At 42.3% G+C, this 26,934-nt stretch overlaps 1 protein-coding gene and 1 long non-coding RNA gene across 6 annotated transcripts in view; one reads left to right on the top strand and one right to left on the bottom strand.

Annotated features, from left to right (window-relative positions):
- Positions 1-25,389, top strand: part of LOC144339246 (uncharacterized) — a 42,794-nt gene extending 17,405 nt beyond the window's left edge. Inside the window, exon 3 of the long non-coding RNA XR_013414071.1 lies at positions 24,642-25,389. This is a non-coding gene — a long non-coding RNA (uncharacterized LOC144339246). The remainder of the gene's footprint in view (positions 1-24,641) is intronic.
- Positions 1-26,934, bottom strand: part of CACNA1D (calcium voltage-gated channel subunit alpha1 D) — a 327,158-nt gene that overhangs the window by 238,571 nt on the left and 61,653 nt on the right. The window lies entirely within an intron of this gene.

The raw sequence follows: 26,934 nt of genomic DNA, 5'->3' as shown, positions 1-26,934 counted from the left end.
TTCACTTTGACAAGCAGTGAGCATCAATTCTTTCTTGTGAGCTGGATAAACCACCCTCAAGATATGAGAGCAGCAATTAGCCCCATTTAGACAGCAAGATTCTGACTGGCTGAGACAGGATACCTAGCCCCTTAACAAGGTCTCCAGATTGCTTAGGTGACCAAACCTGGACTTGGGTCCAGATCTTCCACCTCCCAGTCAGTGCCCTTTTCTTTACCTACTGCCACTTACTAACTTCATTTGCAAAACAAATACCAAATGGCCATTGTATGCCAACTGCTGTGTTGAGTGAGTGTATGTATGCACAGATATACATGAGAAGATTTTGAGAACTGAAGAAACTTTGATGAAGACCTACATGACTACTTTAAGAAATGAACGTCTGCAATTTAAGAAAGACAGGTGTATCCCATTTGTTTCTTCATTCAACAAATACTGAGCATTTGCACTGGGAAATAAATGCTGAGCAAAATAGGGCATGGTCTCTGCCTTCACAGGTCTTGTGCCAAAAAGGGCCAAGTGAGGTTATAAGGATGCTTTACCACAAAACTGTCCCTGCATCTAGAGGAAGTCACAATTCCCACTCTACACATGGTGAATGTCTCTTACTTCAGGCCGATAGACAGGATTACTTCAACTGCAAATGTATTCATTTGCCCCACAAACAAGTACCTACTGTGCACAAGGCAAGATGCTTGGTACCATGGGAGAGGCAAAGGAGATGGCCAAGCATCTGCCAGGCACTTTCTCTATTCGCTGTGCTAAACATTGTGAAAGACACACCTAACTACCTAGCACCGAGCACTGGTTGAGCAGTACTCACTGTCAGTGAAACAAGAGTGTCCAGATGAAATCAAATCTCTCCATCACTACAGGTGAATGAGCAGAGCAAGACAAACTCTTGATTCTTTTTTTACCTCACAAACCTTATGGGCCTCCCATATAGGACATCATGTATTCCTCCACAACTCCCTCAAAAGAAAGCACCCTCATTTTTTGAGCGTGGCACATCTGAATGGTACCCAGTTACCCCTTCCTAAAAGGATGCAGGAGCAGAGAAGGTGATTTTAGGTGGCCAGTTGTAGGACAATGCCATGAGGACAGGAAAAGGACTGCGGAGTCTTTGTATCTGCCTGCAGCCCTTTTTGATAAAAATGTGAAAAGCAGTACCAGTCTGTCCATGTGACTGGAATGAAGCCTTGAATCTTTTCACAAGCCCTGCCCTGGCCCCCCTGGCCATCGGCGGCTTCCTCAGTTCCAAGACACCCAGCACAGCATCTGGGGCCTGCACGGTACTGCCTTCACCTGGAGTCTTTCTGTCCTTTCAGCAAAAGTGCTTTGCCTGTGTCGGTGGCAGACAGGAAACAGCGCACAGTAGGAGGGGATCGCGCCTGATAGGTCAGAGCCACACACTCTGCCCACTGCACCACTCAAAGCCCTGCTTGCTAACATGCAACTGGTCTGCAGCTGGTTGAGACCCTACATTCAGTCCAGAGCAACCTTGATTTACTGGAAGCATGTTCTTGAAAATCACTGGGTAAATACAGTTTTGTTCCTTTCCATGTGAACAAGAATTGTTCACTAGTTTCTCAACAATTCCCTCAGTAAATTCCCTACAAATCTCTGTAAAAGACAAAATAGCCACTTATCAAACCTCAGAAAGGATATCATTTCCTAAATGATAAGGTTTTTTGGTTCAGATGTCATATATCTTTAACTGGGGTGCCCTATAATAACAAGGTCTCTTAAGTGAAAGCAACCAAAATAAAAAACTACTTAGGAAGATGTTTCAAAATTAAATAAGGAAAGAGAAATGTGATTATGATTAGCTGAAGTTCAAGTTGTGATTTACTGTTTTTAACATGTTTGCTCCGTCCATCTGTTTGATTCCAGAACGCCTTGGAATGTCTTTTCTGGTTATTTCACATTCGTTGAATGAGCCTGCCAATGTCAGCTTTAGCTTACTGTTGAGAGTAAAAATATTAAGACAGTCTTCTCAATTGCCGTTTGGAACACCAACGTTATCCCTGGAAGTCACCTGCAGGCCTGACTTAGAGGACAGCTCCAAGCGTGTTCTCCAGTCGAGAGCTGATGGCTAACTCCGGCTTCTCCTCCGCCTGCTGCTCAGGCCTGGTCAGAGGAATCCCCTCCATCCCCAGCATACCCATCCCTGTCTGGGCCCTTTACTCCCCGTTCCTCAAAAGGATACAAACAGCTTCCCAACTATGGCCTGGCCTCTTCTCTAAAGCACAGCTCTGTTTTTGTTTTGTTTTGTTTTGTTTTTAATTATTATTATACTTTAAGTTCTAGGGTACATGTGCACGACGTGCAGGTTTGTTATGTATGTATACATGTGCCATGTTGGTGTGCTGCACCCGTCAACTCGTCAGCACCCCTCAACTTGTCATTTACATCAGGTATAACTCCCAATGCCATCCCTCCTCCCTCCCCCCTCCCCACAATAGGCCCGGTGTGTGATGTTCCCCTTCCCATGTCCAAGTGATCTCATTGTTCAATTCCCACCTATGAGTGAGAACATGTGGTGTTTGGTTTTCTGTTCTTGCGATAGTTTGCTGAGAATGATGGTTTCCAGCTGCATCCATGTCCTTACAAAGGACACAAACTCATCCTTTTTTATGGCTGCATAGTATTCCATGGTGTACATAGCACAGCTCTGTTCTAAAGTACATCATCCCCCAGGCATGTTTTGATTTGCAGGGCCAGTGCAAAATGAAAATGCAGGGCCCCTTGTTTTAAAAGTATTAAGAATTTCAAGAGGACAATAGCATAGCATTAAGCTGAGCATGGGGCCCTGGGCAAGTGCACAGGACACACACCCATGAGGCCTTCCCTGAAAAACTAGCACCTCAACAATCTCCGCCCAACTCTTTACTCTGGCATTCAAGGTCTTCTACCACCTGGCTCCATTGCATCACCCTCCTTGTAGACCTCAGCCTCCAGAAACCCAGGAATCATCATCATCTCACAGATCCATCCTCACCATCCCATCTCTGTGCCTTGCAGGAAAGTTAAAGGCTGCCTCCTCCATGCCCTCACTCAGCCCCTTAAAGACTTCCAGCTGGGTGGGGTTCTTCCTTGGATACAGCAATGAACTGTTACTTGTCTAAATGCCCAGAGCCTGGCATAAAGTGAGCATCAAGAATGAACCTGTCAGCTCCCTCTCCCTCACCTCTGCTGGGCCACTCCTCCTTCCACTCCACTCTGCCCCCAACAGCTATGGCTATGAAACCACCTCTCCTTCAGGCCTGGCTCAGATACCACCCCCTCCATCCAGTCCTCCTGTATTGCCCCAGCTGGATGGGGCCCTGCTCCACTCTGGGCTCCCTCCAGTTTCCCACCTCCCGAACAGCACTTGCCCATATTCCACCTTATATCACAGAATCTACACACTTGACCCACCACACATTCCAACTGGACCGCAGACACCCCAGGAAAGGGGCTTCTCGTGGTTCCTTTCCATCCCCCACAGACTTTGGGGTGTTCTGTATGCAGCAGAGGCTCCATACGTAATTTCTGACTGAATGACAAAAAGCAGATTAAGTGAAATTTTCCCCTGCCATACCAACCCCCCTCTTAAAATAAATCTTTCCAAAACACATCCAGGTTGAGAGGACGTAGAATTAAAAGTTTATAAAAGTATTAAAGGTAGAATCAACTTAATGTTTGAAAGAAGTGCCTTTGGAACCAATCTAAAGAAGCTGCATTCCTTAAGTATTAAAGGGAAGGAAAAAAGAGGCTGGATTCCATCTACTGGGAATTCTGCATGACAGAATTCTACCCGAAGAGCTCTGCCTGTATCGCCTCACAGCCCTCACATCTCCAGGGCGGCCACTGTTGTAATCTCACACTGTTGTAAATGCCTCCCTCCGCTTCCCCTGGTGAGAACCTCCATCTCTGTGGGGAATCCTTTCCCCATGTGGTTTGGGTAAAAGAGACTCCATCTTCTGGCCACTGCAGGGCCAGAAAACGCTCCTCCCTTGGCCACCACAGAAAAGAACAGACTGTGCCTCATGCCAAGCACTCAGATACCTCCATGGGATTCCTCTAATTTTTCTATTAGAAAAATGCTGTCTCTTTTGGCTGGGTTGCCACACTGGTAAGATATAAATCCAGGGCTGCCAGTGGCTATTTCGCCACCACATCCCAGGAGAAAGCCAAACAGAGACAACCCCTGCTGAGAGATGAAGAGACAGCTCCTCCCCGGCACCCCTGGAATCGAGCACCACCTGAGGTCGGCTGCACCTTTCACAGAAGTCCACTGAAACCGGGCCGTCACTTGCAACTGAGGGAGTCTGAGTGAGTCCAATTCAATGAGAAGCCACCTATTATCTCCACCTCGCAGATGAGGAAGCCGAGCCCAGGGAGATGCAGCAAAGCACTCCAGACCACATGGCCAATAAACAATGGGGCCAGCGATAACCTCAGCCTCCCTGAGGCCCACGCCTCACTGTTCTACGATGGGTGTTACCAACCAGAGGCTCTATAGCTCCGGCTGCCCCTACAGAAAATGAAAGAAAATACCGTGAATTGTGCCTCTGGAACCAATATGAAGAAGCTGCACGTCTTACATACTAAGAGGAAGAATAAGAACTGACTGGTGACATGATTTAAAGCAATGTCCTTACAAAGAGCCAAAAATCAACACATAGGTGAACAATGTAGGCATTTATCAATTCTACTTAGTGAATCAAATGAATCAGCATGGAAATTGAATGGAAAAAGGAACTGAGATCCTTTGGTGGTGATATGGGGTAAATCCTGACTGGCTGCTGTTCAGACTGCCCGCCACGTTCTACCAGATGGTAACAGCCCAAAATAAAAACTGCTGCAAATGCAGTTTAGACAAATTCAAGAATCGTATGAATAATGGCTCCATAATAGCTTATTAAGGGGAGTTACACATATTTAAAGCACACTCCTACGTTTTTGAGGTGATGGCTGGAAGGTTATGGGGTCTTCCCACAGCAGCTCCCTTAATTCCATTCTCAGTGGCACAATGCTGGACTGGAAAAACCATTTGTCTGATGGAGGGTAGAGATTCTCGTGTTCTTACGGGAAAACATTACAGAAAGCAATGACTCTGCTCAATGGCCTTTAGTAATTCTGCACTCTGAAGATTTCACTGAGAATCCTCTCATCCATGGACTGAACTTTACTTAAATCCACTTAAAGTTTCGGAGGATAACACTCACGAGAAAATTTTCATTGGTTGCCATTTTGTTTTAAGAAAGCAAACTGACCTATGAGTCAAACTTTAGGAGACTCTTGGCATTTTTGTAATATAACAAATGTCAGAGGCGTCTTTCAACTTCGCCATGGGCCACTGTGATGGAAATAGACGGTCATGTTTCCCGCTGAAAAGCAGCAGCATGCTCCCGCTGTGGGTCAAGTGTCTTATCCGAGGCCAAGACATCCAGGAGAGCCGAGAAGGCAAACCTGCCACCAACACCACCAGCGTCTTGTAGCTTCCTCGAGCGTCAAAAGAGAGGGAACATTCCCATCAGACACAAAAATCTCCTCCCAATGAAAGCCTGACAGCTTTGGAAAAAATAACTAATTTGTCCAGCCATTTATAAGCTTAATTTTAAGAACAGAAAAAAAAAAAAAAAATCTGCCAGTTAAGGAATATTCTTCCCATTTCTAACAAGATGTTTTGAGGATTCTCTTAGTGACTTTTGTCAGTATCATCAAATACTGCAATTAACAAAACACCAGGTCTCATCACATGCTCAGCTACAGGTGTCTAGCACCTTTTCCGATAGAGAGAACTGACTGGTGATTTTTTAAATGGACATGACTAGCAGAAAATCCACCCGAATACATTAAACCAATCGGTGTGTGTCTTTACTCTCACAAAGTAACGATGGCATGAAGGGACACTGCTATTTGTCTACTGGGCTGTTAGTTTAGCCTTCCTTACCAGCAAAAGGACGACTGACCCTGGACCTTGCAATGCTGTGTACCACAGGCCACACCTGTGGTGTGGGAATTCAGAAATCCCCTGCCATGTACTCGTATCTCTTGTAGGAAAGCAGGAAGTCAAACAACAAATGATCAGAGCTAACAGCAGAAGTGAGCATAATCCAGATTCAATCCAGTTCCTATCTATTGCTGACAAGACAAAACCGGAAGCTGCCCGGAACCACGCCCCCACCCCACACCCTGACTTTTCTGCCCCACCACTCCCCTTCCTGCCCATGCACAGCAGCACCTCCACACCTTCAGGTTGGCAAGTGCCTCTGAACTCTCCCCTGACCTTGACCTGCATTCGCACCCTACAGAGCAAGGTTCTCTTTTCCTCCCAGCTCCCGCAGCTTCCTGTGTACAGATTGGGTATTACCCTCACGACATCATGCAGGACGCAGGTATGGGCACCTCTGCTGCCAGCACTGTCCTATAAGTTCCTCTAGGGTCTGGCCTATACTCAGTCCTCTCCAAACACCCTAGGCCAACCGTGTGCCAGACACATCCTGGAGGCACACATAACGTGTGGCATTCAACAAAGAAGATGATCCCGAACACGTAGATGTGCCTGGCCTGTGCCCCTGTCTCAAGACCTCAATGGAGTTCTGTTGAGAAGACACCACTGCAATGTCATCGAGGAATCCAGGGAAACTCATGTGATGAGCAGGAGCCTGTCGTGTGGGTCTGAGCAGGGTCTTAGCCTGTGGGCTTCACGGGGCTTAAAGTCATCTCAGGGTTTACTTTGGGCTCTCTGGCTGCTCCCATGTAATTCCTGGAGTGTCAAAAGCAAACCTGCGGGTTGGGTGTGCGTGTGTGATTAGTGCATATGAGTGAGAACACGTGTGGGGCAGCACACACGTGAGTGATGGTGAGCATGAGAAGGTTCCTGTCTGCTCGGGGGTGTGAGTGTGCTGGGGGTGGGGGAGATGCCACAGCTCCCCAAGGGAAGGGCCTGTGATGGCGAAGTGTTCACAAGGATGGACTTCTCGTAGAATTTAACCAGCTTGTGAGAAGAAGCCGTTAAGGGCTGGAAACAAACCCCCGCCTTTCATCCATCTGGGAGAATTTCATAGTCAATGGTTTTGACCCACACTTAACAGTTTATGTTCTATGTAATCTGATTTACATTAGAATTAAAAACAAACACTTCCCTGCCATCAATGGAATACACACCTGATGAGGTGCTGACGAGAACACCAAGGGAGACAGAGAGAGTACCCTCGTGATGGAGATCCGGTAAGAGGGGTTCAAAGGAGAATGAGCACATCCCTTTAACACCATCCCATGAGCTGGAAATATTGCAAAGGCACTTCCTCCAGTGCAGAGGAAGGGACATGTGCACATGGTGCCTGTGTAAGCAGGTGTGTGCACGGCAGAAGGTGCTGTCCTTCATCATTTAGAACAGAGGCCACCTGAAATGTGTGGAAACACTGAGGATCCTTGCTGTGCACATCAAGCACCCTGAGATGGGGCTCAGACTCCTCTTCTCACCCTTCCTGCTCCAGAGCAGTGCAATGGAAAGGACCCCCTGGGCCTCCAAGTCAATACTGAGACCGATACTGTACACCTGCTTTGCCAAGAGTCCCTCACTCAATTACTTGCTTATTCCTCAACTCTTTCATTTCAGAGAAGTGTAGGGAGCAGATGGTGGTGATGGTTACACAACAATACAAATGTAATGTCACTGAACTGTGCTCGTAAAAATTGCTAAAATGATACATTATATCTCACCACAATAAAAAGGATAAGGAGAGCCCACTATGTGCCAGTCAGTGGACACACTTTGTTCATGCAATCATTCATTCATTCAACCATGTACAGAGGGCCTGTGTGCCCAGAGCTATTCAAGATACTGGACATACAACAGTGAAAGAACAGAAGAAACTTCTTGCCCTCCTGGAGATGTCATTCTAGTTGGGGAGACAGACAATAAATGGCATAAGTAAAATGTGCCGTATGGTGGACAGGGAGAAGTACAAAGGAGAAAAATAAAGCCAAGAAGTTCAGTACGCAGTGTCAGGGGCAGGTGCAGTTTTAGACACCAGGGCCAGAGCTAGCATCACTGAAAAGGTGACTCTGAGTAAAGATCTAAAGAAAATGAGAGTCAGCCACGGAGATATCAGTATTTAAAAAAGTTCCTAACAGAAGGCCGAGCAAGGGCAAAGGCCCTGGGGCAGAGCAAGCCTGGCACAGCTGAGGAACAGCAAGGAGACAAGTGTGGAGGAGTGCGGGGAGGGCACAGTAATAGGAGGCCAGCTGGGAATAAAGGGACGCTCCTACAGGGGTGCAAAACAAACGTCGGCCCTTTCCTGCCAGCAGTCAGCACAGAGAATAACCAGACCAATTAATAAATAATCATAAATGATGCTGTCAAGAAAACAAGTTGGCCATAATGATAGAGAAAAATATGGGAGGACCTTTTAGATGGAGGAATCCATGAAGGCCTAACGGAGGCAACATCTAAGCTACAAACTAATGGATAAAAACGAGTTTTCAGGTGGAAAACTATGTTTGAAAGCTCTGTGGCAACAAATATTTATCATTCAAAGGACACTGAAAAGATGCTGATATGGCCAATGTGCCATGGGCAAGAGAGAGGATGGACAGGGATGCAGGAGAGAGGCAGGGACGACACCCAGCCTGTGGACGCCAGCACAAAGCCCAAGTCGTGTTCATATAAAGATGGTCTATGAAGGGGCGTTTAGATGGGGAACATGCTCGGCTTTGTTTTTAAAAGGCCACTCTGGAAACTGTGTGGAGAAGAGACTGGAGGCACAAAGGATGGTGGTGGTTTAGATCAGGGAGGTGGAAGCAGAGACAAAGAGAAGTTAAGTGGAGAGTTTCACAATAAATCCAGAAGGCTGGGCACCGTGGCTCACGTCTGTAATCCCAGCACTTTGAGAGGCCAACGCAGGTGGATCACTTGAGCTTATGAGTTCGAGACTAGCCTGGGCAACACGGTGAGGCCCTGTCTCTATAAAAAATACGAAAATTAACTGGGCATGGTGGCACATGCCTGTAGTCCCAGCTATTCAGGAGGCTGAGGTAGGAGAATCGCTTGAGCCTGGGAGGTCGAGACTGCAGTGAGCCAAGATCGTGCCACTACATTCCAGCCTGGGTGACAGAGTGAGACCCAATCTCAAAAACATAAATAAATAAATAAACCAGAGGCAGAGAGGGCCAAAAAAGTTGATGATTCCGATGGTAGGGGGATAAAAAGAAATCTAAGACATTCTCAGGCTCAACTTGTGGGGTCAACACCTAGGTGGACTTGACACCATCCACTGGGACTGGAAGGGCTGGGAGTGGCCAGGCTTGGAGAAAGACCTGGGTTCCATCCTGCACGTGGCAAGCTTGAGATGCTTTTGAAACATACAAGTCTAGAAGAGCAACAGGTCAGGGGAAGAGATGTAAAAATCTGGCAGTCAACAACAAATTAGCATGTAAAGAGAGAAAGAGACAGACAAGAAGAGTTTGGTAACCTCAAACAAATCAGTCCACGGACTGAGTGGTAGTTTTCTCATTTGTAAAACCAGGGTAATGTCTGAGGCACTTCCAGAGAATGTTATGAGTCCAATCGTTGAGGGTCAGAAGTTTCCTACCACCTGTTCCTTTAGAGAGGATTTGTCAAGCAAGCCTGGCCCTGGGTCTGGTTTGGACTGTCCTACCAAAGCAGAACAGCTTGGGACAGTCACAATCATTGCCACACAGGTCACCCTTTTCTGTAATTAGGCCTTTGCAATAAAACTCACTATCTTATGCAGAGACACAAATGGGGGAGGTCTAAAAAAGATGATATTATTTTCCTGTTTAGGGTTCACGGTTAACTGACATACCTGTAGGTTTGGTTCCTATGGAGAAGTGTGGCTATCATCCTGTGGACAGGACAGAGGTGGTCCATCCTTTTCCAGCTCCCCCACCTCTATCCCAGCCTCCCTGACTACAGAGAACCCCTCATGACTATTATGAAAGGCCTAAGTGAGACTGTGGGATCCTGGCCAAACACACCCCATTCGTACAACCAACTATCGACAGCTATGGCTGCCAAGTAAACAATCCACGGAGCTGGGCAAGTGGGTGCATGTGACAACTCTCTCCAGCCACCCTACTGCCCCTGCCACAAGGCACAACCTAAGTGTTTGGGTTTCTGTGGGTGGAGGAAAGTGTTTGTGAATGGTGTCAGGTTTTTCTGTGTCTAAATCCTGAATCTCCTTTTCCTTCTCTTCCATAATTATCCATCAAATCAAATCACATCACCAGAGAGAAATCCACAGCCAAAGCTTGCCCTCATCAACTCATCTCCAAAGAAAGATTCAGACACGCACAGGAAATGAATCATTCAGATACTTCCCCACAACAAACTTGATCCTAAACTCCCTTTCCTGCCCTCCCCGCTTAAGAACCCCCTGCCCTGACCCAAAGCCCACGAAGCACCCAAAATCACCAGTGGCAGACACGGATGTCATTTAGGAATAATGGGCTGCATTCGCAGGAAGGAGTGAGGCAGCCAGCAGATTTGCCCCAGTTGCCCCAGAGGAGGCTGTGGACTGGCCTGAGAGCCATCCACTTGACCCTGGCTGGACCAGTCCTGCACACTGCATCACGAGGCACAGTGTGACTCATCTGTCAATGCCCAGCTCTAAGCTCACTTTTTCCAGGAAGCCTTCCTTGACCATTTTTAGGCTCTGCTAACGACTCGTTCTTTGAAATTACGATACTTAAATTTATCCTGTTCATTTGGCACTTACCACATACTGCAGAGTGATATGTGTTAGACTGTACCTTGCACTTAATATTTTGCTCATGCATTAAACAGTGTGCGAGAGTCCGTATGTTTGGATGCACATGGATGTGTATGTTTGCATGTGCTATCTTAACTTCTTTGTTCAATTTCCTTTGAGCTATGACCACTGACAATCCTTTCCCTAAGAAGGTACAATCAAGATATAATTATCACGAATATAGCTACGTTGACGTTTACAGTTCAAAGCCAGAAAAGCTCCTCTAAGATATTTGTAAGCCTATGTTGAATTTGTGTTTAGTAGCATCACCTCTACTTTCCATAACTATACCTCAGGGCAATCAATAGAGGAGTTCAGGTAAGTATCTCTGGAGCAAAACCAAGTAACCAAGTATTCATGGAGTGTTTACCGTATAACTTTGGAATTATTCTCAGTGTACATATAAAGGCTTTTAGAACCTCCCCCACAAAATAAGCTTTCTCATTAATTAGAAGACAATCCTTCCACAGCATTCCATTCCTAAGCACTGTTGTTAAGTAAGTTCTACTGAAAGGAAGTCCTTGATCTTTGAAGCAGAATAAATTCCTGAAAAAGGCTCTGTAAGTTGAAATGTAAATCAAATCTAACTTTTACCACAGAAACAACGTTAAATTAGACAATTATGTTCTGGACCAAAGACCAATTGCCAGTATTTAAAAGGAATAATTACATTTTATTTCAAAGAGTTATAAATTGCAAGTAATCCTAAAGATTAGCCATATAGCTAAGGACCATAATCATAATAGTTACCACTATAGAACGATGCCAGAGATTATGCTAGATGCATTTCATATATTCAGCATGTAATTTCTCCCAATAGCCCTAGGAACCAAATCTTTCACTTTACAAAAGAGAAAACCAAGGCCTAGGGCTGCTGTGTTTCAACTAAGGCTCTGCAGCTACTTAACGGCAGAGCAAGAATTTAAACTCAGAAGTATCTGGCCCTAAAGTCAAAGATCTTTCTACTATCCCAAATAGCCTCCCCAAATCAATTATAAAGAATACATTTAATACTGCATAGTTGAATGCCTGATATCAATTAGACAGAGTTCTAGAGAAACAATCATATTTTATCAAATGGATTTAGTAAGAGTTCCAAGACAAAGACCATCTCTGAAAGGCTAGGGTACCCTAATACTAGTAGGGAGAGTTCAGACAGGGCCTGAGACAGCGAATTATTAGAATCGCCACTGTATATGGAGACCTAACACATTCACTCCTTTAACAAAATATTGAATAAGTACCTACTATGTGCCAGGCACTCTTCTAAGTGCTATGGATACAACAGTAAACAGAGTCCTCCATTGTGGAACCCACATTCTAGTGGAGAGCACAGAGATGGCAACCCATGGCCAACACGTATGCCTAAGCCAGTGAGCAGAGGTAAGCACTTGGGAGGGTAAGTAGGACAGGGCGTGCCTCTCCAAGGGCAGAGGGACGTGAGAGCTTGCAGTGTGGAAGGGAGGCCTCAACTGGAGATGCATGAGATGTTGGCTTCTGGATAGATTTGAAACTCCAGACTCGGTAAGATCATTGAGGGAGTGACTGCTGATGGAAATAGGAGGAGAAGGTCTCAAGACTCCTCCAGGCACTCCAACAAGACAACAAATGGCCAGGAAGAATCAGGAAAGGAGACTGAGAGGAAATAACAGTGAGGCGGGGGGGAACACCAAGATAGTGTGGTATCCTGGGAGCCAGGAGAAGATGAGAAGTGCATTAAGGAGGGAGGATGTTAGATGTGGAATTAAGTACAGTGAGGCATGGAAACTGACCACTGGATTTAACAGCAGGAAGACCAGTTGTGATCCTGATGACAGCAGATTTGGTAGGCTGGAGGGAGCAAAAACCTGATGATGATGAGTTCCAAGAGGAATATGAGAGGAGGAACAGGCAGCAGGGAATATGGAAAATAATTTGAAGCATTTAGTCACACAGGAAAAGAGAAATGGGGTAGTAGCTAATGGCTGAAAAGGAATCAATAAAGGGTTACCTAAGTGGGAGATATTAACAAGAGTATGTTTGTGTGTATTGACTGGGAAGATCCAGTCTAGAAGAAAAAGCTGACAGAGCAGGAAAAACGCAGGAGAACTGCACTGCCATATACTTCAACAGGCAAGGCTGGATGCAACCTGGTGTGCAAGTGAAGAAGCTGGCCTTAGCAAGGGGTGTGCATGGTCACCCATGCTAACAGGGGAGGCAGCAATATCTGTGGACAGAAAATGTGGCAGTGGGCACTTTTGAGAAGTTCTCTCCTGGTAGCTTGAATTTTCTCAGGGAAATGGGAAGTAAAGCCATCGGCTGAGAGTGAGGCTGGAAGGTGCTGGAGGTTTCAGGAGAGAGGAGAATACATGAAATCACTCTCTAGAAATGAGAAAGAATGGTCCTGAATGTAGCATCAATGCCAGTGGCATGAAGTTCTTGCTTGAAGTTGGTGGTCATTTTAAAGAATACCAATCATCGTAGCTGAATGACATTTCCAGTCATGCTTAGCTGCTCAGCTGCAGGTCCGTAAGAGGGTGAAGAGCTGCAGCGAAGCAAGTGTGAGGTCTTGCCAAGACAGTATGCAATACTACCCTCCCACCTTCTTTCCACAGAACTTCATTATCCACAAACAGTCACATGATCTCATTTGATCCAAACAGCCCCTTGATGTGTCCATCTCTGTTAAGGGAGGACCCTGAGGCTCAATTAGGTTAAACCACTTATTTAGAGTCATGAGGCAAGGTCTTCTAACCCCCAGCCTAGTGCTTTGCCCACGCCATGCTCCTTTCAGTCAGAAAGAAACCTATAAGGAGAACTCCTCATTCTCTAGGAATTCCTGATGCAAGCCCGCCTTGCAAGACTGGCAAAAGCCTTGACCCGTGCTTCTGCCTCAGCCCGTCCAGCCAGCAGTGTAGATAGTGTATACAGCCCAGGCAGCATATATGACACATGTCCATAACTACACAGAGATTAAGCAATTAAGCTGTTCATTGCAATAAAGTATTTATTAATGAAAATATTCTGAAATCCAGACTTTGAGCTTGGCTTATTTTTTATGAATACATGGTTTTCTGTGAGTGGCTATGTTGTCTGCCCTTTATCTCTTATTACATTAAACCTAGAGAGTAAGTTCTCACTCCTCTGTAATCAAACACTTGAGGCTCATCCTCCGGTGAGGTGGGAGTAGAAATACAGTTCTATTTTGAAAGGTGGCTGAATTCTTTAAGGTCACAGGGGCACCTTTAAATGAAGCAAAGGCAGTAATTTGCTCAGAAGAGACTTTGAGGTCTGACATTTATGAATACCCCAAGTAGGGAATGGCTGTGTGTCTAACACCTTTTGTTCAACAGCACAGGAACTCAGATGAGCAACAAAGCCTCTTTCATAATGAAAACTGTGTGCTCCCTACAGATCTTGTACAGAGATTGTAAATAAATTCTTATAATTTTAGTGTAATGTTGGACATCAACAATAATAAATAATAAATAGGCCAAAGTGAACTTTAGCAATGAATTATTAGTGAGCGTGTGCTGAATTGGGGTACCATGCCTCAGGTACCATGCTATGCATCCACGGGAGATCCTGCAGTGAATATAGCTGGTCCCTTCTCTCACCAAGATTACTGTCTCCATAAGACTCAAAGACAGTACATAGAGGAATTCAGAATGGAAATGCTACTTGGGCCAGGAGTTTGCATAAGGAATTACAGTGCTGCCTAATCTGCTGCTCCCCTTGGGGAGGACGACTGCTACCCGCACGGCTTGTTAACAGAGAGATGAAGAGTCTACCATGAGCAAAGAGCATGCCAGGCTCAATCTGAGCCCTGAAGGAAAACAGCAGGGCTGACAGTAGGGAAAGAACTTAAGACAGACCTTTGTCTCAAGTTGCTTAGCATGTGATGGAAGAACACCCATGCAAGAGCTGCCTAAGTGGTGCAAGTTTCCGACAGAGAGGCAAACAAGCTGCCGCAGGAGCTCTCGGGGAGGACTGGTGGGGCACAGGCCTGCTCCAGAGGCCCTCTCTGCCCTCCTTTCAGCCGACAGCTCCCTTTACTCAGCAAACAGCTCTCAAGTGGCTCCCATGTGCCAAGCTGTGGCACATGTGTGGAAGACACAGCAGTGAAAAAGACAAAGTCTCTAGTCCTCTAGGAAGTGACTTCCTAGTGTGGGGGGGGAAGCGAGGGAGGGCAGACAATGAATACGTGTCAGGTGCCATTTGGAACTCAGGGAGGGCTGGCAGAGATGAATGTGGGTGCTATTATGGGAGAGGGTGGTCAGGGAGGACCTCTCTGAGAAGATGACATTTGAGCAGAGACTCAGGTGATTAGGAGTAAACCAAACACCCATCCAGGGAAGCACACACAGGTAGAAGGAAGAGGAGAACAAATGCTTGGGATGAAAGGGTGCCTGGCATTCTGAAGAACAGCAAGGCAGTCACTCGTGCAGAGAGAAGGGGGATGTCAGCAAGAGGTGAAGGGAGAGCAGGCACTGACAGATCACATACTCTCCAGGCTATGGTAAGGACTTGCTATGCTCTGAAAGCTGGGAAGACTTCAGACTGACAGATTTCCTTAGGGAGGTGTCTTCCCATTGTCTAGAAATTCTCAGATACAGCATTTATAAATTTTCAGTACCTAATCATTTTTCACTTTGGCCACCCAGATTGGAAAAGGCTAAGATGTAGAGAACTGGTATTATTTGCAATTTGTCTGCTATTTACAGTATAAGTAATACTTTCTACAGAGTAAGGGTCATGGGAGAGAGCAGTTTGTGCCTCAGTAGGTGAGTGTACTACACATTCTATTTGATATTACTCTGATATCACATTTGGGGAGCAGAAGTATTCCCAATGGAGACTCTGGGTATTCTAGTTCAATTCCTCCAATAGACAGTATTAAGTACCAAACCACATTATCAGCTATTTAAGACCAACGGGGTACAGTTACCTCCTATTTGATAAATAAGGCAACTTAAGCATAGAAGATGCATTATCTTGTTTTTCACCTTATGCAATCATACATACATACTACGATTAGTATAAATCATACTACACAAGCTTCCACATACCTTTTGAAGTTCCTCAGTACATTTTCTGGAATTATCAGTGCAACTGAACTTAAACAGAAGACACTAGTAATCTATCAGACTGACTTTCCTTCCCTTTCTCCCTCCTCTCCATTTAACAAGAATCAAAAGTTTTCTATAAGCCACTATATCGTGTGCATTTGAGATTTTGGCCATGTAGATAAATAGAGCTCAAGACACTCAAATGAAATTATATCTGCTAAATTTTCAGCAAACGAGTCAATGCAATAGCAATGACAAATCATCTTCCAAAGTCTCAATGTGTGTATGCGCGTGTGTGTGTGTGTATGTGTGTTACAGTCAAAAATTCTCCTGCAATCTTGCTTTTAAAGAGTAGGAAGCTTTCCAAGAATCTGCTGATGATGGACTTGACTTACTGATATCAAGAATTATTATAAAGGCATACTAATTAATACAGTACAGTGCTGACAGACAAATTTGCCACTAAACAATGAACCCAGAAATAGATATGGGCATATAAGGAAATGTGATTTGTTATATAGCATGTATTATAGAGGTGGGGAAAGGGTTAGATTTTAAGTAATCTGTGCTGAAACACTGATAATCCACATGGAAAAAAATTAAACTGGGCCCCTACCTCACACCACACACAAAAATCTACTAGGAAGCAACTGAAGACCTAAATGCTAAAGGCAAAAAAAAAAAAAAAAAGTTTCAGAGGACATATAAGAATATCTGCATGTCATATCATGGTAGAAAAGGTTTCCTTAAACAAGAATTCCTTAAACTGCTTTGGTTCAAGTCCTGGCTCTACCATTTACTACCTGAGTGACCTTGAAAAAGTCACGTAACATTCTGTGCCTCAGTTTCCTCACCTATAAAATGGGAAATAGCAACAGTACTTGCCTCTAATGTTATTACGAGGATTAATGAATACTTATAAGGTGCTTTGAAAGGTGTCTAGCATATACAAAGTACTCCATAAATGCTAATTTTAAAACTAAAGAAAAAAATTCCTAATGGAAAAAGATAAATTAGCTACATTAAAATTAAGAACTTCTGTTTATCCAAAGATACCACAAAGAGATCAAAAGGACAAGCCACAAACAAGGAAAAAACATTTCTATCATGTACAATCAACAAAGCATTAGTATCCAGAGCACATAAAGAAGTTTAATAAATGAGTATTAAAAAGACAAGCCAGCAAATCCCAGCACTTTGGGAGACCGAGGTGGGCAGATCACTTGAGGTCAGGAGTTCGAGATCAGCCTGGCCAATATGGGGGAACCCTGTATCTACTAAAAATACAAAAATTATCCAGGTGTGGTGGCAACTACCTGAAATCCTGGCTACTCAGGAGGCTAAGGCAGGAGAATCATTTGAACCCAGGAGACGGAGGTTGCAATGAACTGAGATTGTGCCACTGCACTCCAGCCTGGGTGACAGAGCAAGACTGTCTCAAAAAAAAGACAAACCAGTAGAAAAATGAACACAAGACTAAACAGACACTTCACAAAAAGGGAAAACTAAATGGCTATATTAAAAGATGCTCAGTGTCGTTAGTCATCAGAGAAATACATATTCAAATCAGAATGATATGTCATTTTGGAACCATTAGATTGGAAAAATTTTAGCACCTATAAATTATTGGAGGGAGTATAAATTTATATAACCCCTTGGAAAACAACTAGGCATCATCCAATAAAGCTGAAGATGTACCCACAGTAGGACTATGCAATTTCATGCCTATGTAAACTTTAGCACATACGTATCAAGAAAAATTCAGAGGACTATTCAAGACAGCACCATTTAAATTACCTGTTTTTTAGAAAAAAAGAAAACATCACTAATGTCCACCAACAGTCAATGTATAGATAGATGATGGTATATTCTACATAGCAATGAAAACAAGTGAATTACAGATAAATCTAAGAAGTGTTACTGAGGGAAAACTAAGTTACAGAAGAATATACTCAGTATAATTCCATTTAATAAACTTCAAAAACATGCAAAATTAAAGTGTTGCTGAGGAATTAAAACATATGTGGTAAAACTAAAGAAAATCAAAGAAAGATAAGCACTTTGTTTTGTTTTGTTTTGTTTTTTGAGACGGAGTCTCGCTCTGTCAACCAGGCTGGAGTGCAGTGGCGCAATCTCAGCTCACTGCAACCTCTGCCTCCTGGGTTCAAGTGATTCTCCTGCCTCAGCCTCCCAAGTAGCTGGGACTACAGGCGCCCACCACCACACCTAGTTACTTTTTGTATTTTTAGTAGAAACGGGGTTTCACCATGTCAGCCAGGCTGGTCTTGAACTCCTGACCTCAGGTGATCCAACTGCCTTGGCCTCCCAAAGTGCTGGCATTACAGGTGTGAGCCACCATGCCTGGCCTGATAAGCACAAATTTTAGACAGTGGTCACCCCTGTGGGAGAGAGTCAGAGGATAAGGATGGACACCCAAAGGAGTGAAAGGTGTGGTGAGTTATAGAATAGGTAGTGAGGGTCCACACGTGTCCACTGGATCTTGAGTTAAACTTTAAATACTTTATGCATATCCTTTAGCATCAACTAAAAAACAAAAAAAGATGATTTCCTCCATCTTTAAACATACGCAAATTCTGTTACAGGCCCAGTGGTCACAGATTTTCTCTCCTGGACCCCCACTGTACTTTCTTGTGACATTCCATTCAGCCTTGGATAAAGGCTATGCCTCAGTTTCCTCAACTGCAAAACAAGGAACAATAATAGTGTCTACTTTCCAGGGTTACTGTTGGGATTGGATGTGTTCATACAGTCCACAATCTCTTACAAGAAACTTCTGTAGCCAGATGTATTTGGAATTCAAACTTTTTCAGATCTCAGAAACTGAATGAATACCTAGCATTCAAAAAGGATCTGGAGCAGCACTCCATAATCAAACACTTCCATATTTCTTCAGCGAAACATCTGGAAATAATCTCATACAGATTCAAGAGAATTGGGGGGGTTATGAAAATGTTATAAAACTGGATTGTGGTAATAGTTACATATAGCTTTTTAAATTTACTAAAAATCACTGAATTGTACACTTAAAACAGGTGAATTTTATGGTATGTAAACTATACTTCGATACAGCTACAAAAAACACAGCTCTCAGCTTTAAACAAAAAGTTCTCACATCAATTCAGGTCATGTTTTACCAAATGGATTAATAAAAAACCCACTTCAATTTTAGAGATTTCTGTATTTAGAGCTACATATCAAAGAATATGGACAGTATCTATAGAGCTCTCTGAACACAATGGCAGTGCTCAATATGCAAGTGTTTTTATTATCATTACTACTATTTTACTCAGCATAGTGTTTCCCAAAAGGAAATCTATAAACATTTTTGATGGGATAATTCTTCATCGTGATAAAATCCCACACACTAAATTCCAACAGCATCTCTCAATATTTGTGACTATTGCAGCTGCCCCACAGATTTCTAAATACTCTCAAGACAGGGTAATGCCAGTTGAGAACCACAAAGCCTATCAAACTCTAAGTTCCTTAAAGGTAGAGACCAGGGGCTTACTCATTGTGGTAAAATAAGACCACTACTTTGTACAAGGATATGTACAAAAATATCTGGCACAAAGCAACACACAAAATGTGTCTTCGTTCCTCTGCTTTTTAATTTTGTGTTTACATTTTCTTTTCCATCACATTTCAGAGAATATCAAATCAACTATGTAATCAAGACATGCAATGTAAAAGGGATAAAAAAATTACAGAACAAAAAAAAGCAATGAACATTTCATATTATAACAGTCTTTAAGAAATGCCTTACTATTTTCAGAACAAATTTCAAATGAGGTACACCAGTACTTCATCAAGGCCCAGTTTATCAAGCATTTATCACCAACTTATACCAATAAAGGTTCAAAGAAAATGGCACTAATTTATAAAGGTAACACTAAATCAAGAGAAGTATGATCTAGGAGCATACTGTGAAAAACTGAAGATCAAAAGGAAGTAGTGTGTTTACTCTATTTTCCTTGACAGCTACAGAGCTCTATGTCAACAGCCATCACACATGGTCCCAGGATGAAGCTCGTTCTCTACAACTCCCCACAGCCCTCCAATAACAAGGTGTACCATCTCTTTCCAAAGTCCCTGTCTGTGATTAGGATGCTCACTGCCAAAACTCTCACAGCTACCATGACAGAGAAATAAACGTAAAATAGGGGTCCAATCCCCTATTTCATAGCCATGGAGACTAAGGCCTTGAGAAATGAAGAGGTTTGCCCAGAATCATGCAATAATTCATGAACAAGTACAGACCAGAACACAGCAGTCTTAAGTATAAGGCTTTCAAAGACCTATATCATTATTGACATGGTATTTTTGTACAGAGACAAGACAAAACAGAAGAAAGAAGATTTGCACCATCCTAGAGTGTGAAGAGCAACAGCTTTGGTGCTGGACAGGCCTGGATATAAATCCCAGTTTAGTCGTGACTTGAGATATGCTAGCAGTCCTCTCTGCGCCTCAGTTTTTTCACCCATAAAATGAGGATGAAACCATTTACCTTAGAAAGTAATATGGAGATGAATTAAGATAAAACATCTAAGAGCTCTCTCTGTGCCCTACCTAAGAAATTCAAAAGAAGACTGAGAAGCTACTGGGTTTACAAGTTGTATCCATAAGCATTCCATAGGATTTCTCTACCTTCTCTTGCTTTCCTACCTTCGTTTCTCCAGAACAGGCAGAAAATATCAATCAAGAGGGGTTGCTGATCAGGGCCATAGAGCCATCCATGACATAAATTAGTGGTCAGCAAATTCTGGACCATGGGCCAAATCTGGCCCACTACCTACTAAATGGTTATAAGAAATCAAAAAAATAATAATTCATGACACATGAAAAGTATAAGAAATTCAAATTTCAGTGTCAATCAATAGTTTAATGGTACCATAGCTATCTTTACTAGTTATGTATTGCTCGTGGTTGGTTCTACGATAGCAGAGTTAAGAACTTATGACAGAGACTATATGACCACAGGACTAAAATATTTACTATTTGGTCCTATGTAGAAAACATTTGCCAACCTCCACTTTAAAGTAAGGAAAACTTAAGCTTATTTTATCATAAGCATTATTTGAGAATTCCATGATACATATTATGAACACATCCTAGGATCTCACGAAACCAGGCTTGGTAAATCTCACTCTATGCAGGATTTAATTAATAAACAAACAGACTAACATGGAGGCTCCAGTTCCAGACAAGACGGAGTAAGAACTCCCACCCTGTCTTTCCTACCAAATGCAAATATGTAAGCTAGAGAGAAAACATGGACAATCAGAGGACTCTGAAAAGTAAATAACAACAAATAGATTGAGAAATGAGACTAGAACTCGGAGTATCACCAAACCAGTGGGGAATTTTCCACTGCTTTCCCCGTCCAGTATCACCCAGTCTGGATTCAAAGGCAGCTCACCATCCAAAAATGCTAGCTGGGTATGGACAGAAATAACCTGAAGAGAACCCTCATTTTCTGGCCAAAAAAGGGGGGAAAAAAAGGAACTCCTAATGTTCAGAGAAATTCTCTGTATTGCTTTTGTTTTTTCCCATCTCTCCCACCCCAGCCCCCAGACAATTCCTCAGTACTAAGGAGCAGCAGCACAGGTGGAGCAGGTACCTACAACTCTGAGAAAAAAGAATGATTCTCACAAGAGTTGTAGTCCCAGAACAAGGGGCGAATTTCCATTGCTTCTTTTTCTCTCTGGCCTTCAAGCACTTGGCCTTGGACACAGTCACATAAAGAAATGCAGGAGAGCAGGGGAACTAAATTACTGGCTTTCTGGCTGGAGGACAGCAAAAAGAGGACATCAGGGAATCAAGGAAGCTAAAGAGAGTTATATCACAAAGTGGTATATTAACATTTGGGCTCACATTTGAGCTGTTCATTGTGGATCTGACCCTAAAAAGCATGCCACTGGCCTTCAGATTTTCACTTTGGGATATCATTGCCCAGGTCCCAGACTGGACAATAGATTGCACACAAAAGTAACAGACTAAAATGATACTGTAAAGGCTTTGAAAACTGAACTAAAGTCAGAAACATAGCTTGGAGAAGTCAGGTCAGAATTTGCAACCAGGTCGATTATCTGCTTAAAAAAGGAAATAAACAGTCTCCATAATAAATAAGACTCAGAATAAAAATATTCAAGATGTCTAGAACATACTCCAAAATTACTCAACATATGAAAAACTGGAAAACTCTCAAGTTGCAAGGAAAAAGACAATCAAAAGACACCAACCCCAAGATAGCATAGATACCAGAATTATCAAACAAATAATTTAAAGTACCTATTTTAACCATGCTCCAAGAAGCAAGGCTGAATACTCTTAAAATAAATGGAATGATAGTAAAAACAAAAATTTGGAAAATAAAAAATACAATAAAACTTAAAATGTCACTGGATAGCTTCAATTGCAGACAGACTAGAGGTAATAGTAGGAATAATGAGTGAATGTGAATTTAGATTAATAGAGATTATCTAATGTAAAACATGAAGAGGAAAAAGATTACAAAAATAAACAGAAGCTCAGAGATCTGTAAGAAAATACTAAAATACTGGAACTAGAGTTCCAGAAGAGAAGAAACAGTGTTGTGTAGGAAAAATACTTGAAGAAATACTGGCTGAAAACTTCCCATATTTAGCAAAAGACCTAAACTTACCACTTCAAGAAGCTCAGCAGACTGCCAGGAGGATTGTCTCAAAGAAATCTATATCTAGAAAGATCATAATCAAATTGCTAAAAACTAAAGACAATGAAAAAAATCTTGAAAATAGCCAGAGGAAAACAACATACAGCATAGAGAAGAATGATTCGAAGTATTACAGATTTCTCAGAAGAAACCATGGAGGTCAGAAAGAAGAGGAACAATTCTGATAAGATGCTGGAAGAAAAGAGCTGTCAATCTATAATCCTCTCCCTAGCAAGAAACACCCTTTTGAAATGCAGGTGAAGGAACAATCTCAGAGGAATGAAAACTAAGAGAATTCATTCTAAAAGAAACGCAGTCAACAAATTAGATAGCCTAGATGAAATAGACAAGTTCTCAGGAAAAAAATAAATAACTACTACTGAAACTGACTCAAGAAGAAATGGAAAATTGGAACAGGCCTATAATAACTGAAGAGATTGAATTAGTAATCAAAAAACTTCCCACAAAGAAAAGCCCAAACCCACATAGCTTAATTGGTGAATTCTACCAAATGTTCAAAAAAGAATTCACATCAATCCTTCACAAACACTTCTACAAAAACCAGGAGAGGAGGGAATACTATAAGGCTGGTATTACCTGATACCAAAACCACACAAAGATATCACAAAGAAAACTACATACCAACATCTTACGAATATAGACATAAAAATCATCAACAAAATGCTAGCAAACTGCATGCAGCATATAAACATATAAACATTTTGACCATGACCAAGTGGGATTTATATGAAGAATGTGAGATTGTGTTCAAACAAAAATCAGTGTAATACATCATGTTAATAGAATAAAGGTCAAAAGCACATGATCAACTCAACAGAAGCTGACCTTAATAAATAGAGAAGGACATCATGTTCATGAATTAGAAAACAATATGGTTGAAATATCAATTCTCCCCAAATTGATCTATAGATTCAATGCAATCAAAATCACAGCAGGCTTTTTTGGTAGAAGTCAGCAAGCTGAATCTGAAATTTATGTGAAAAGACAAAGGAATTAAAATGGACAACAAAAATTTGAGAAATAAGAAACCGGAGAATTCAAGTCACCCAACTTTATGACTTATAATAAAGCTGTAGTAATCAAAACAGTATAGTGCTGGTGAAGGGACAGACACAAAGACCAACAGAATAGAGTCCAGAAATAGAGTCAAGTATGGCCAAATGATTTTTGACAAATGTACAGATAATTCAATTGAGAAAGGATAGGCTTTACAACAAATAGAGTTGAAACAGTGAACATTCATATGCAAAAAAATCCCACTTCAACCTAAACTTCATACTTTTTCTACAAAAATTAAATCTAAATAGACCACAGATTTTTATTTTATTTTATTTTTTTTTTTATTTTTTATTTTTTTTGAGACAGAGTTTCCTCTTATTGCCCAGGCTGGAGTGCAATGGCGCGATCTCGGCTCACTGTAACTTCCACCTCCCAAGTTCAAGCAATTCTCCCGCCTCAGCCTCCCAAGGAGCTGGGATTACAAGCATGCACCACCACACCCGGCTAATTTTGCATTTTTAGTAGAGACGGGGTTTCTCCATGTTGGTCAGGCTGGTCTCAAACTCCCGACCTCAGGTGATCCGCCCTCCTCAGTCTCCCAAAGTGCTGGGATTACAGGCGTGAGCCACTGGGCCCAGCCATAGACCACAGATCTTAATGTAAAACTATAAAACTTCTAGGAAAAAAACTGGAAAAAATCTTTACGATCTGTAGTTGGGCGAAGATTTCTTAGATACGACATCAAAAGTATAACTCATAAAAGGAAAAACTGAGTAACTGGATGTCATCAAAATTTAAAACGTTTTCTCTGCAAAACACACTTAGAGAATAGAAAGATGGCTGGGCACGGTGGCTCATGCCTGTAATCCCAGCACTTTGGGAGGCTGAGGTGAGCTGATCACTTAAGGTCAGGAGTTCAAGACCAGCCTGGCCAACATGGTAAAATCCCACCTCTACTAAAAACACAAAAATTAGCCAGGTATGGTGGTGCATGCCTGTAATCCCAGCTACTCAGGAGGCTGAGGCAGGAGAATCACTTGAACCCAGGAGGCAGAAGCTGCAGTGAGCCGAGATCACGTCACTACACTCCAGCCTGGCAATGGAGACAGACTCCATCTCAAAAAAATTTTAAAAAACACAGCAAGAGAGATAATAGAAAGACAAAGCTATAGACTGAGAGAAAATATTTGCAAATCACACATCTGATAAAAGACCTGGATCCAGGATATATGGGGCACTTTTCAAACTGAACAGTGAAAAGAAACCCAAAAGACAGAAATAGTCACTTCACCAAATCACCAAAATAATAATAAACAGGTGGCAAATAAGTGCATGAAATAACGTAACATTATTATCCATTAGGAAATAAAAATTAAAACCAAAATGAGATGCCACTACGTACCTATTACAAAAGCTAAAATAAAAAATACACAATTAAGTGTTGGCAAGAATGTGAAGCAACTACAGTTCTCACACACTGCTGGTGGGGATACAAAATGGTACAGCCATTTTAGAAAGCAGTTAGCTTCTTAAAATGTTAAATATACAATTCCACTCCTAGGTATTTACACTAGAGAAATGAACATCGATATTCACATAAAAACCTGTATGTTTCTAGCACCTTTTTATAATCACCAGAAACTGGAAATAACCCAAATTTCCTTCAACAGATAAATGGATAAACTGTACTATATCCATAAATGTAATACTACTCAGCAATAAAAATGAACGATTTCTCCACACTCCTAAACATGGATGAATCTCAGAGGCATTATGCTGAGTGATTCCATTTACATGACATTCTGGAAATGACAAAACTATAGCAACAGAGAACAGATCAGTGGTTGCCAAGGGCTGGGGTAAAGGAAGAGTAGGACTATAAGAGGCAGGATAAGTTTTGCAGAGGACAAAACTGTTCTGTATCTTAATTGTGGTAAGAGATACAACAACTTATATGTTAAAGCTCACAGAACTGTATACATACACACACACACACACCGATTTTTACAGTATGTTAATGTTTTTAATAAATAAATAAAAATCTGGGTGGAATCTATCCAGGATAAAAAAGAATTCCTAAAGGCAGAGAAAGGAGCCCTAGATGAGAAGCAGGCAGGCATTCCCGTCTGCTGAGATGCAAACAGGGTTTAAAGATTCTTCCTTCCCGAAACGTCAGGCGCAACTGATCACAAGTTGGGAGGAGGGGGTGGTGAGAAGTGGACCATCACTGAGAATGATTTAAAGAGAAAAAAGACATGCGCCAATATAGCATTAAATGAAAGGGCTGTGGGCCTCAGGTTTAGAAAGTCCTAGATCTCTGTTTTATATGTGCCTTTTGTCAACGTATTTCTCTGTTCCCCAGGAAGTACCTAAAAAAAAAAAAAAAAAAAAAAAAAAAACAGAAAAAGCAGCCAGAGAGCAATAAGGGAAAGGGCAGAAGGTGCACCAACCACAGCCACTTTCACACCGAACTCCAGTGGCAAAGCCTTAACCCGCATCTTGTTATATGACTGACTGAGAGCCTTGTTCAAATGCTCAATATTTTCCATGGCTTTGTGAAATACAGGGCCATAAAAAACATAGCTGGAAATCCCAGCATTGATTCATCTCACAAGTCCATGACACTAAATGTTTGGTAAGTCTTTTCTCAGTTTCTAGTTCAATCGTTTGGTTACGGCATCCTCATGGGACCACGCCAGACACACTACATAGAAATAGTGGGATATAACCTATGGGAAACATGGTTTTGCTGTAATATAATTACAAGTTTTCACCTTTATTCCATTTCATTATATTTTCTTTAAAATGTCATAATCCTACATATTTGAAAATGATATTATCATTCACAATGCAAATTTGAAAAGGGGAAGTTGTATTTCTGATTAAGTCAATGTATGAGAGTCAGGGGTATTTACCATCTCCCTAACTGCCAACAGAACCTTTTCCTATTTATGACTAGAACACAAATAGTCATCGAGCAGAAGAATGTTGAGTCCAAGAACTTAACCAGCTTTAGGCATCATTAATCAACAAAATATTGATTGTTTACTGGGTACAAGGCCATGTGCTGGTCCCTGAGTGGTTACAAATGGATAAACTGTAAGCCACCAATGTGCTTTAACCTCATGCAGCAAAAGCCACACACATTGTGCTATGGGAGAGGGAACAAAGAAGAATCTAATCCCCACCCTTGAGGGAGACTAAAAAGTAACTGAGGAGGGCAGCGGAATGTATTTGAAAAAGACCTAGGAAATGGTAAGGAAATCTAAGTGCACATTCAGTTCAACAGCCATCCTGTTGTGGGCTCAAAGGTGGTGGCACAAAGAAAGGAGCCCCCTGAACTCAACAGGGGATGCTCGCAGAGAAGTTGAGTTTGGCAGAAAGG

Source organism: Macaca mulatta, chromosome 2, assembly GCF_049350105.2.
Source record: "Macaca mulatta isolate MMU2019108-1 chromosome 2, T2T-MMU8v2.0, whole genome shotgun sequence".
Lineage (NCBI taxonomy): Eukaryota > Metazoa > Chordata > Mammalia > Primates > Cercopithecidae > Macaca > Macaca mulatta.
The sequence above is the reverse complement of the archived record's forward strand: the minus strand, read 5'-3'. Positions and strand labels throughout refer to the sequence as shown.